We start from the raw sequence: 12,890 nt of genomic DNA on the forward strand, positions 1-12,890 counted from the left end.
TTTGTTACCTGTGTTAAACTCAAGTGACAGACATGTATTGAGCCACAAATTTCAGAACCAGAGCTTGATAACACCCCACTCTGCTCTGTGTTTGAGGTATTTCCAGTGTCTTCATTCCATGATTGAAATAGATCATCATCCCTTTTGTCTTGGAGCTTATTTCCAGGTTTATCTACTTTCTCCCCAGCCAAATCCCTTGCTGCTTCTGCCTTCCCAACCACTAATATGTATTTAGGCCATTTGTCCAGTTCAAAATTACTCAGCTGAGGGTTTTATTTTGGGCCTATCTCAACTGCATTGATGTTTTCAGACACGGCAGCAATGCTGGTCTTCATTACTGCAGCTCTGCAGTGACTCCCAACAGATAGTACAGCCAGACCCTGCCTTTAAAGTGTTATGTGCAAGTCGTGGCATGAGGTGAAAGCAAAGTAACTGCAGTGAGGAAAACCTGTATGGACACTTTAATCATTAGTTAGATTAAGGTAACAATTTATCAACAGTTGTAGCATGTACAGCAGGGACTTGCAATTAATATTAACTATTGATGGATACTTCCTGAAATATCCATCAACAGTTAACAGAAACCATGATTTTTAAAACAGATTTCTGTCATGTTTATCCCTTCAGTGCTCTCCTGCATGAAGTGAGGCAGTGCAGTGGTGTTTAATGAGATCACAGCCACGTCTGAAGTGTGACCTGTTGGCTGGCAGAAGGCAGGCACTTAAGAACAAATCCCAGCAGGTGGTTTGGTTTTAAAAACAAGGTTTTATCTCCACAAAGATTCCAAGATCTATCAGTGAAAAAGCTGGGAGAGAGAAATTGCAATGCACCCATCTGAAATTTAATCAAGAAGTTAAACTTGCTGTAACAAACATAAAAGCTTAAGTTGTAGCAAAGTAACAGCTCTGTATGTATTTGGTGACAATCAATAGGGTATGTAAAGCCTTATATTCTCAACAATTTTGTGTTGAACTTTTGCTGACATATCTAACTAAATACATTAATATTTAGTCAATAATTATTCCATCAAAAGGGCTATAATGCGTGATTATTTCCAAACAGAACTTCAAACTGAATGCTTAATAACTTTTTTTCAAGTAATTTCATAATTGCAAACAATAAAGAAAAAAATGAAAAGGTTCTTTGCAGGCAGAGTATTTGAAGTCACTGCAGCTTCTAGTTCTGATCTTTGCAGAAATACTGCCACTTTCAATGAGAGCCTCTTTCTCTCTGATCAGGGATGAACACTGAAAATTTTAAAACTTTGCTCTACTCAGAGTATTTTTTTCCCCTTTAAAGTATTACAGTTGTGGTTTAATTTTTTTTTTATTTATTTTTTTTTAAGGGGCTGTCTTCTCTGAGACTTACATCAATGCCAAGTGATATCTTCTGCCCAGGACATGCTGGAAGGCTCCTAATAAAATCTGCCATAGGTTTTAGTTTCTTAAATATGCCCTTTAACAGGTTATAGGGATAGCAGAATCTGAGACTCATGCCTGTAGAATGATCTAAAGTGTTAAAGACATCATCTTGCTGTTTCTTCTCCATTTCACTTGCTTCACTGGTAGCTGGCTCAGTATCAGGAGGTGCTTGTCTAGTGTCCCTCTGTTTATTGAGGTGCTCAAATATTCTTGCAGCTGAAATACTCATAGAAAAATTTGCACACAAAAACCTGAGTGTCCATTGGCTCTGTGCCAGCATCTGTAAAAAGCCAGGTCACTGTGCTACGAATTTCCTGTGCCTTTGGGGAAATCTTATAGCATCCTTTAGTGAACAGTGCAGGCTTTTGGGGTTTGTCCTCTGCATGTTGCATTCAGTCTTCTTATATTTGTGATCTTTTCCTGAAATGAATCAGACACATGAAATACATTGCATCTTTTGTTCTGCAGTGTAAACACAGTTTTTAACTCAGCAAATATGCTTTCAAATTAGAAACTATTTGGGATACCAATTTTTGCTGTCTTTTGGAAAATGAAATTGCATGCAGAACTGTTGAATTTGCACACATTACACGTCCTACCTCTTCTGCAGACAAATCTCCCTGGAGTAATGTGATCTTACCAAAACAAAATGACATTGTTATATTCCTTTGATATAGCTTTTAGATTTATGGTTAGAAACCAGTATTTTTACTAAAGAAATATTGACTTATGAAAGAAATATGTCCCAGAAGAGCTGGACAAAGTGTTAACAAAAAGCTCACTGAATGGGTCTAACCCTGTGAGACGAATCTGTTGAAAAACACAACTTTGGAGTCTGTGGCTAAAAGAAAGAGGAGCTGAATCTGAGAGAGGACGCGAATAACTCTGTAAGCAAAGTGACATGATTCCATCTGCCTGATTTGGGTGACTCCCAAGCCGAGGCAATCTTTTTCTTGGTTGCCTGTAACAAACAAAACATGGGCATTTTCAAGGACACAAGTGGTTGAAACAGTTTGTCCTTGTTCAGGCTGTCTGAGAGCTGGCAAGTCCTGCCACCCAAATGCCCCAAACCGCAGCATGGGAGCCCTAGTTCGGGCCCTGGCTCTGGAGGGAAGATGCCATCTGCCAAAGTACACAGTCCAGTTTTCCTCCTTTTTCATCTCCCATCCACATGCTGAGCAAAACTAACGGTCCTGGTAGGACTGAAAATGGAAAGGTCAAACCAGAACGTGGTGTGCTACAGGAAGTGGTAGCTCAGCCTGCAGAAAAATCTGGCGAATCTGGGGAGAAATGAACTGAATGTTTTCAGTATTGCTCTGTTACTTTTTTTTTCTCTTCAGGGCTATTGATGTTGCGAAGTGTTACTTTGCTTTGTTTCATCTATGCCTAGGAGAGTAGGTTGGAACTTTGTTAGAGCACGTTCCAGTTTGTCCTTAATATACAGCAGATAAAGAGAAAATAATGCATCTGTGCATAAAAATCACTTTGTGCCAGGATTCTATCTGAGAGCATCTGAGAAATGTTGAAAGCTTTATTAGAGAGTGATGACGTGTGTTTCGTGAAACACAAAGAATAGATAGTAAATTACCTTGTCAGTCTTGCTTCCTTTCCTTCCCTGATCTCTGTTGCCTTTACCTTTCTCTTAAGCTGCCCAGTGCAACCTCACACTTATTTTTCAGGGGAAAAGCAAGTCCATCTGTCCTTTTCCCTCGACGTTAAGATTAATACTGTACTGTCAACATGTTGTCTACCTCCCCAGGCTGGTCCAGCCATTTCAGCAAGGAAGACTTGCCTTGAGGGTTTTTTTAGTGCTTTCAAAAGGCGATTGATGTGCTCTGGTACAGGAGAACAGAACTGTGTTACTGCCATGGTTACAATTCCCCTGCGGTTCACAGATAGAGTGGTCTCTTCCCACTAAAAGAGTTTATCTTGTAGCCAAAATGGTGTTTAAAAAACCCAAATGCCTGTTCTTTTCTCCCTCTTTGTTACATAGCAGACTCCCAAGGAAGTAAAGCATCAGCATCCCTGATGTTTAGATTAACTTGTGGTCTTCGTTTAACAGTAGTCTACATTTTTCCTAACTTCTCTTTGCATTGACTTCATGGGAAAAGACTAATCTTATGACTGTTCTTCACTGTTTACTATAACATTTTTTTACTTCGTTATATAGAAGCTTTGTTGAGGGATATTTATTTTCAGAGGCACTGTTATCATTTGTTCAGATGGAAATGGAGAACAGTCCTGGGTTTCCCAGAGTGAACTGCTCAGTTCTCAGAGCTGGGAGACCAGGGGAAAAAAAAAACCCAAACCTCAATCTCTCAGGCATGGTGTTGGGGAATGTTTTATGGAAGGTGATTTTCCTAAATTTCTGGATAGGTCGAGAGTGGCACCAGGCCTGGACCCCTGCTCCCTCTACCCTCCCCGCTCCCCGTTGCCACAATTCTGGGTGCTCCCGCTGGCGCCATCTTGTGGCTACCCCACCGGCGCCATTTTGGGGTGGTCCAGCTGGCGCCATCTTGTGGCCGCCCCACCGGCGCCGTCTTGTGGCGGCACCCTCGTGAGGCGGCGCGATGGCGGATTACTCTCCTGAAGGGAGTGTGGGGCGAGCGGGGCCCTTCCTGCCCCGAGGGAGGGGATTACATGGACGCTTTAGCTGTGGGGATGATTAAAATATTATCCTGACTTTACAAAGGGGGCAGAAATAGCTGGGAGGTGGGTCCTGGTTGGCGAAAGGTGGGCTGAGAGAGATGATGAGTCTTAAACTCCCACACCTGACCTACGATGAAGGTGTGGAGCAACAGGGTATCTTTGGGCCATTGCCACTTTGAAAAGGCACAGCTGGTGACTGCTTTTCCTAAATATACCTGCTGCAAATGTTGGGAGGTGGCAGAGACAAGATTTTATATAATAAATATATAATAATTATGTGTATAATTTATATAATAAGTAATGCTTCCGAGGGACAATTGATCGGGAAAGGGGCATGAAGGCCATGGGGACCTCAGAGGGAGAAGCAGGTGTTGGGGATTACATGATTAAGGGAAGGCAATAAAACACACCCTGGCCTTGTTAGTGTTGCTTTTTAGGAGAAGATGGAGCTGCTGCTTTCACTTTGTGAGCTGTGGAAAGGGGAGAGACCAGAGCAGAGCAGGAGGAGCTGGTGAAGGCAGCAATGCAGTGGGCTGATCCTGAGCACTTTCCTGTGGAAAACCGTGAAGGTTAGTGATAGACATTTTACTGAGGGGTTTGTTGCTGCACACCACCATGGCTGAGTAATTAAAATGTGTGGTTAACGGTACAATTATGAATGCTTATAGTTGCTTAAGTTAAGGAAAAGCGAGAAACTAGTTGAAGCTTCTGGCTAGTTTATAAGAATATAGAAATGTCCAGGGGAAAAAATATCTTTCTCTGTTTATTCTCTGAGGGATTATAGAGCGTGAATAGTCTTTAATGTTCAGTTGAGAATTAAAGTTAGGAATTGCACTTTTCTTCTAAAATAGCAATAAAGAATTTTGTTCTGACTTCCAGTGTGTTTATTCTTTTAGTTTTAATGGAGACTGTAGCCAAGTTCCAAACCTGCCTTGCTATTGCTCTGTAGATGTGCAAGAATACTACCCTGGGTGGCCCAAGTATTCAGTGTAGTGTAGCAGAAATATTTACTGTAGTAGTTATTCAGACAAAATACGAAAGAACATAAATGTGAAACATTTTTTGAAGAAGAACAAATATTATGAATTTTTAATGGGGTTTTCTTGTGCGTATGACAATCTCTGCCAAGGTATGAATTACTAGCAGTTTTTTGGGCAGCCCATGAGGCACATTACATGCAGTTACAACTATTTTTAAATATTTTATAACATTTCTTACTGTTGAAATAAAAATTTGCAATCACTATTCAAGAATACTTGAAAATAATTACGGGAATATGCATAGAACCTATAAACAACAGGAAAAAAAGGTGAATTCAGTCATACAAAAAAAATGTGGAGGTCAGTATGTGCTGTACAATGAGGTAAAAGTTGAATATAATCTTGTCCTGTGCAAAAAGAAATGAATTGCTTTTTTAAGTGTTCAGCACCTTTTGGTTTGGGCAAAATGTGACAGGTTTGTACAAAGGGAAAAAAATGAAAATAAATTTCAGAAGCTTAATACATTGGAAATGTTAAGTATTCAGTAACTTTATTGCAGCATCCTACAAGGCAGTGTCACACGGGATGTCCCTATAGGAAAATGGTAAGTGGTGAGTAGTTGTCTGTGCCATTGACTGTAAGTAGGTAAGTAAATATTTTGACTTGAGCAAACCTTGTTAACCTGTGATCCTGACACTGAGCAATGGAATTTTGTTTGTTTTTTTGTTTGTTTTCAAGACAAATCATTTTGACGGAAGTTGGCAAATTTTTTAAATTTGGTGCAGCCAAGATGGTAAAATCTTTAATTAAATTACTGGGTGTTTGTTTTACTTATGTTTTACATCCCTTTTACACAGTATTATTTCATTCATAAAACTCATTTCTGTGGTGGTTATTGCTGACACTGGTAAGTATCAGGTAAGGAGAGTAGTAAGCACGGTGTGAGTGCACTAACCTCTTACCAGCAAATGACTGGCTGTATGAAATTAATGCATTTACACAAATTGGGTTCTTGGTGCAGTTATTTTTTTAAGCCAAGGTCGATCATCACTTGGTGGTTATCAAGCCCAGCTGATCCTGAATTGCACTGTCAGGGAGCAGGAGCAGACTGCTTTCCTACAGTGGATCTTAGATGTGTAGCATAAAGAACTTTGTATTGAGAATGTTCCTTCTGCTCAGACAAAAACTTACATGGGTGTGGGCTGTGCTGTTAATTGTACAGTTTGTGTGGGACTCTTGGGCTGGTTTTAAACAATTACTCACAATTTGATACTGCAGGTTTTGCGTTTCATACCGCTGTACTCATCACCTGCCTGGTACTAATGTCTTAAATTTTAGTGCCATAGCTCTTTCTGTGGAAGGTAGGGGGATGAATAGAACAATTTGATTGAATTAAAAGTCTTTTCAGCAATTCAAGTTTCCTTCCATTTAAACATCATAGAGGAAAAAAGTGCAACCTTGATTTTGTTTTTTTATTTTTTCCTGACTTGGGGAAGAAATGTTTTATTCTTTACTGGAATGTTAAGCAGATCAGGATAAAGAGCCAGTTGCAATGTAGTATTCCTGTGTTTTCTGCCAGATTTCTTTGGATGTACATTGCCAGCACCTCTGACAGGCTGGTATTTGTTAAAATGCGTAACGTGAATCTTTAATGTCTCTCTTCCATATTTATCTAATTATTGGTCAAGCAGCGTGACTTAGAGGGCAGTTTAAAAATCCATTTTGCCACACAAGTATTCATTTGAAAGCACTTTTCTTTGTTTTTTAAGAAAACTGATGTGTCAGTTACGTCAAAGCAGTTGGCTGTCATAGGGAAAGTGGGCAGAAAGGACTTTTACCTAGACCCGGTGTAAAATCTTGGTGTTATTTTTTTCAGTTTATGAAGCTTAGTGAGTTGTGTCTTGTGATTGTGATTTTTACCCTCTCTTGACAGCAGACTTGCTGCCTGTTGTGAATTCAGTGAGCAGTCACAGGGTTGCAATGGTTGTCCTTCAACCCACAATCCCTCAGCGCCTCTTAGGCTGTGGGGTTTGTGTCAGTGCACAGTAACACATGTGGGGGAGCAAGAAGAACGTCAAGCAATGGAAAGAACAAAGGGTTTAAGGATAGCAGTAGATGAAACGGCAAGATCCACAACCTGGATCCTGTTTAAATCATGTTGGCATGTTGTGCCAAAGAGAAGGAAATCTGGCAGCAGTACTGAGAACAAATTGGTAAAGCTATTTCTAAATGGGTACCAACTAAATTGCACCCAGAAATTCAATCCATCTCAACTGTTGGAGGTCTCCTAAAAGTCAGAACAGAAGGGAGAGAGTATCTGTCCTTATTGTGAATTCAGATGTTTCTGCTAGTGGTAGTTACTGCTGATTTTGGTTGTAATACTGTGAAATAAATATTATTCTGTCATCTTCTGAAAAATACAGTAAAAATTGTTATTTTTCTGCTAGTTTTTTTTTTCCTTGTGAGGGAGATGGGTGACAGTTTGGAGAGGCATAAAAACAGCAGGCGAGAGCACTTGCCTTTTATCAGTCATGTTTGCAAGTTGTTCTCTTTTTCTTTCCCACTTTATTTTCCCATGTTTCTACACTATTTGAGATGAAGATATTATCTGAAATTTTTTTCATAGAAAAATACTGGTTTCTAATCGTAATCTAAATTGGAAATTTTAGCTTTTAAATTTTAACGGAGAAATTATGGGTAATACTGAGCTGCTTGTTAGACTGCTTGGGTTTATTGTAGAATAAACTGAATCCTAAAGAACGTGTGATTCTTGAGATAGCCAGAGTATGAGAGCTTAAAAAGAGATTGAATTGATGCTGCAAAATACACAAAGTTCAGTGTTGATTTTTCTGGTTTATTTTGGTCAAACACAAGCAGAGCTGCTCCGAATTCCTGAGTGGAGCTGGAACAGTGTGTGCAACTGTTGTCTGTTACCATCGTGTTTTCTTTTTTCGACACAGTAGAGATGTCGCTGAAGTTTAGAAGGCTGGGCCAAATCTGTCAGAGAGGTTTTTTTTTTTCTGCTCACTAGGATAAGGAGTTCTTGTTCTAATATTTTAAACATTATAAGTAGCATTATACTTAAATTATAAGTATACCTGCCTCTATCTGACAGCCAGGTAGTGTTATATTGTGGCATGTTTCCCAAACAGTGAGCTGTGCATCCTGTCCTTCCACGTCTAATTAGTGCCATCTCTGCTGCAGTCTTGGCCACTGAAGTGTCTGACTCGGTTCACTTGCAGTTGTTGCTCATCCTTCGTCTGGCACCGCACTGTGTCATCTGACTGTCACAACTTGAGAATTGTCACCTAGAGTAATTGCTTGGGATGCTGCTCTGTGTCTTGTTTCCTAAAATCCTGGTGGTTTTCCCTCCACTGAGCTATGAGGCTGCTAATGATATTCCCATGGACTGCTCATAAAATAAATGCAGCACTGTGACGTGTCAATACTGACAGCAGTGCACAGAACAGCAACAGACTCTGCTGATGCTTGTGTTCTGTGACGGATGTTGGAGCCAAAGGGAGTGTGCAAGAGGAGGACTGGCAGGCTGTCCCACGACAGGATCCATGGGCCAGCTGCTCTCCACAGTGCTGACCTTGCTGCAGGATTAAATGTGACACTTCCCCCTTTCCCCAGCTGAGACCCAAACAGTATTTTGATATCTGCTTAATGCTCACTGCCTCAAACGCTGTCCTTGATGAAATACATTCTCCCTAAACCATTCTTCCTCCTTTTTGCAATGTCTGGTGTTTTTTACCAGTACACACAAAATGAGCTCATAACAAATGTTCCTGCAGGAGCCTCTGTAGGAAAGTAGGATGCCAGAGACAGCCAATTCCGCAGGTGTCACCCTGTGAAAGGAGAGGAAAAGTTGGTCATCAGCTCCTTAGGCATGTTCTGAATGGTGCTGCTGCTGCTGATCAATGGGTCAGAGACAATACTGCCTTTGGTACCACTTTTGTAGTCTATAGAGTTCTTTGGTGATTTTTGAGGGGATTTGCTGCCTTTGTTTGTTTTAACTTCAAGGGAAACCAGTTGGCTAGTGTCTGCAATGCTGAAGGGATTCAAGATTGCTTGGAGATTCTTTTTTAGTTATTTTAGTTTGGTGGTGGTTTTTTTTTTTCCTCTTTTAGGGAAATGGCTGAATGGAAGGGATGGAAATGTAGGCAGGACTTTCTTGTGAAAAAATAATGGTGTCTCAGGTGCTGTTTGATTTCTGATATAAAATAGGGAAACTATGTCACCAGACATGAAGCTGATGTTGAGGCAGTAGTGTCTCAGCAGAGAGTAATTTAACTTTTCTTTCTGAGGCTCTCAAGGTCTTGAAGTGTTTTGAGTGATTGAAGTTCAGAGGTCAGACTTCCCCATCACTGTCCTCTTTAGGAATATTAGTCTTCAATTCACTTACCCCCAGTGGTATTTCTTCTGTTCTAGATATATACTGAAAAGGAACTGTTTCTAATAGGATGAAAGGTGTGTATATATATCATTATTACAGTAATGAGGAATGGGAAGGCATAGGAAAAATATAATAGCTTGGTGGCTTTAGAAGTCTTAGAGTAGATGTGATCTGTGATGTTTTTGAGTCTTGTTCCTGCATCCTAATTCTCGTGAATAATCTAACCTGTTTGCATAAATTATGAGGTTGTCTAACTCTGACTGTGTAAACTGTTAAGATTCTGTTTTCCTTGGAAATGCCGTGGCTTAGTTGATATATTTCTTGTAAGAAATCAAACATTTAAATTTTAGATATCTAAGAGCTGTGTCTAACATGAGAACAGCACAAAAGAGTATGAGATGGAGGCTATTGAATGTATTGGTGTTTTTTCAGTGCCGTGTGATTATAAGAACATCTGTTTTGAGTAGTGATGTGCTGATCAACTGTGAAAACTCTGTGTTCAGTAGCTCTTGACGCTTCTCATTTCTCCCATGTGGAGGAGTGATGGAGTGGCTGAAAATAGAGCTGTGGTTTAAAGTACAGATGAACAGGGATTCAAAACCTTGGGGGGGGGGATTGTGATACTTCCTACAGTTGGGCATATCTGTATGGAATTCAATATAGTGATTTTTATTTGTGGTTCTGTGTTTTACATTAAAACAAGGGTTCATCAGTAAATCGAAATGACTAAGACACATATTAAACCAAATCATTTCAATAATGTTCTAATTCTTTAGTAAATTTGGTTGTAATCATCCATCTTTACTATAGCTTGTTTTATTTAGAGATATGTGACTGCTAATAGAAAAGGAAATCATATAAATAGCAAAAAGCCCCCTCTGATTAGTAGTAACTTTGAATGAAATTTTAGGAAAAAAAGATAATATGAAACACAACTTTGAAATAAAACATTATTTTTCATATTAAAAAACCTACTAAAAATGTTTCTGGGTAAATACAAGATGTAGAATGAAAAAGGCAAAGTTTTGATTCTTTTGCTTGTTTTCAGAGGAAAACGACCAAATTCTTGTGGAATATGAGAGTTACAGCTTGCGTCTCAGAATGTTAAATGTTAGAAATTTTTTACTTGAAACTTACTGAGACAGTAATATTATCTCAGAGAGAATATATTGGTTAAAAGATTAATTATATAGAGTTTTCAGAGCTCCCTACAGAGATTTTTGCCTTCTCAGTGAACAGCCCTGTGTTTTGAGTCTGGGCCACGTGTGCCAGATCAGGTCTCCATAAATTCAAATTAAGTGATTGTACAAGAGTTGCAATGGAGAAAATGGATGAAATTGCATCTTTTTCAATTACTATATTATGTCATCATAGGAACAGGCCAGAATAATGTTGTCTGAGTTCCTTCTGGCACAGCAAGTTTCTGGTTGTATGGGGGACTCTGAGGTTTGAAATGCTGTGCCTTCAGATCCCCTCAGAATTGAGCAGAGGAAGGTCCTGTATTTGTGTGGAGGCTGTTCTTTCCTCGTGCTGGCTGCCTTTCAACTGGATCCATTCCCTAGGATAGAAAGATGTCACTGAGTCGTGTCCTGGCTGTGCATATGAAGGGAGTGGTAATTGTGTTTATCCCTGCAAGCATGGAACTGTTTAGCCCAGAGCATTTTCTGTATCTTCAGTGGTCTTGAAGACTCTTTCAGTGCTTTTTAGGTCAAAATCTTCTCCAACTACATATCTTATTTATCTTTCAGTAATATTTTCCCAAAGCATCCTTTAGTTTTGGGGTTTTTTTTCACTCTGTTCAGTGTTTTGTCCATGGGACAACATTTATTGATTAGCTCCATTGGGTATGAGGTGAATACTCTTTTCTGAGCCTATCTTGGTTCAATTTTTATAAATATTTCTTTTTCCTATCCCCCTCTGCCTTCACCATAAAAGGCTGGATATCATATCTCCTTTGAGTATTTTCAGGGACTGCCAGATGGCCTGCTAACCTTGCTGTGTCCTCTGGCAGTACTTGCTGAGCCAAAACCCCCATCAGGTATCTCTCGGAATTCTGGCAGTCAGTGTTCCAAGCTCTTTGCTTTTTCATTCAACACAACCCAGAAATGTTTCACAAGATCCTGATGCAGTTGATGTGTATCAAAGTCCCTCTGGGTTCTAAAGCTCATTTTAGAAACTATGGTAATCTGAATCTAAAGGATTTGTGCAAGTTGATTAAAAAAATAATAATTTGCATTTCTGTTATGCTGTTCAGTAAAATATGGCCCAATATCTTTAATTTTCATGTTAACTTTAAGACGGGCCTTAGTTTCTTGTCTAATCCCAGATTCAGTAGGAAGAAGCATGTTAAGTGTAATCAACTGGTTATCCTTTCTATGCTTTTTCCTTCACAATTTGCAGTGATGTTCACATTAAAATCTGCTATTTGCTGTCAGTTCTTTTGGGTTGCTTTTAGAGTATAGGAGCTACCTGTACAATTGCTTTTGAGGTTTACTGATGTTTTCTATGATGTCACCATGTATTGATGTATTTTATGCTTGAGCTGCCAAGCAATAACTGATCTTGAACTGTGAGATGAGTGTATTGCCCTTCACAGTGCAGTTTAGTAAGAATATATTGTTAGATTGATTGCATATCAAATATAATAATTTTACCAAATATAACATCTTTTTTCTAGAAATAAAGACTGAGAATAATACTTAAAATAGGGTGAGCTCCCATGTAGGGATTGCAAAGGATCAATCGTGTTATATTGGATAATGATCTGTGCTGGGACAAAAGTGACAGGAAAAAAAAGGCTGTGTCCTGCAGTGATATTCCCAGAGTTTCAAATTTAAGTCCTGAAAATGAATAGTGAGACATGACTATGGCACTATGCTCGTGTCTGCCTTCTGGACGCTTTGCTTTATGGAACAAAATGTAAGGAGAAATGATGTCTTGAAACTGAACCCTGGCTAATCCAAACCAGAAATGGACTGCACTTCATTAGTAATGAGAATGAGGATCAGTTGGAACCAAGCAGTTGTGAAAAAGTCATGGAACTAATGGTTGTGGTTTGGTTTATATTTAGGTACTTGCTGTGTGAAAGCTGGAACGGGCATCCATAGCAAAAGAAGCCTTAGGATATTGTTGCTTGAATAGTGTGCAAGGGGGCTTAATGAATTGTATCTGCCTAGCTTATTTAATTATAAAAGGATGCCAAAGTTCTTAAATTTTTTGTCACTGTCCACCAACTCAAGAGATGAAAGCAACTCGGGGGCTTGTGGGATAAAGTTATACAGCAGTAATAGAACCTTGTTTCCTACACTGATCTCCAGTGTCTGCCTATCTGAAAGCAGTTATAGGGCCTGCCAGGAGGATAGAAACCAAGGTGTTCTATTCCTCCTGTTGTATAATGAAGATATATGCAGCCATGTGTGAATTAAGATGGAAGAAGAAAAA

General features: G+C 39.4%; 1 protein-coding gene across 14 annotated transcripts in view; it reads left to right on the forward strand.

The window, feature by feature from the left end:
• Positions 1 to 3,961: 3,961 nt before the first annotated feature.
• The window catches only part of LOC108502308 (bifunctional heparan sulfate N-deacetylase/N-sulfotransferase 3), a 217,583-nt gene continuing 208,654 nt past the window's right edge, over positions 3,962 to 12,890 (forward strand). For 11 of the 14 annotated variants that reach the window (XR_001876446.1, XR_001876441.1, XR_001876447.1 and 8 more), the window contains exon 1: positions 3,962 to 4,639. The gene's annotated coding sequence lies outside the window, so the exon portion shown is untranslated. Of the gene's footprint in view, positions 4,640 to 5,609; positions 5,655 to 12,890 lie in introns of all 14 variants that reach the window. The other 3 variants (XM_017825143.1, XM_017825141.1, XM_017825147.1) reach the window with 3 other exon arrangements.

Source organism: Lepidothrix coronata, unplaced genomic scaffold (genome assembly GCF_001604755.1).
Source record: "Lepidothrix coronata isolate B3197 unplaced genomic scaffold, Lepidothrix_coronata-1.0 Scaffold116, whole genome shotgun sequence".
Lineage (NCBI taxonomy): Eukaryota > Metazoa > Chordata > Aves > Passeriformes > Pipridae > Lepidothrix > Lepidothrix coronata.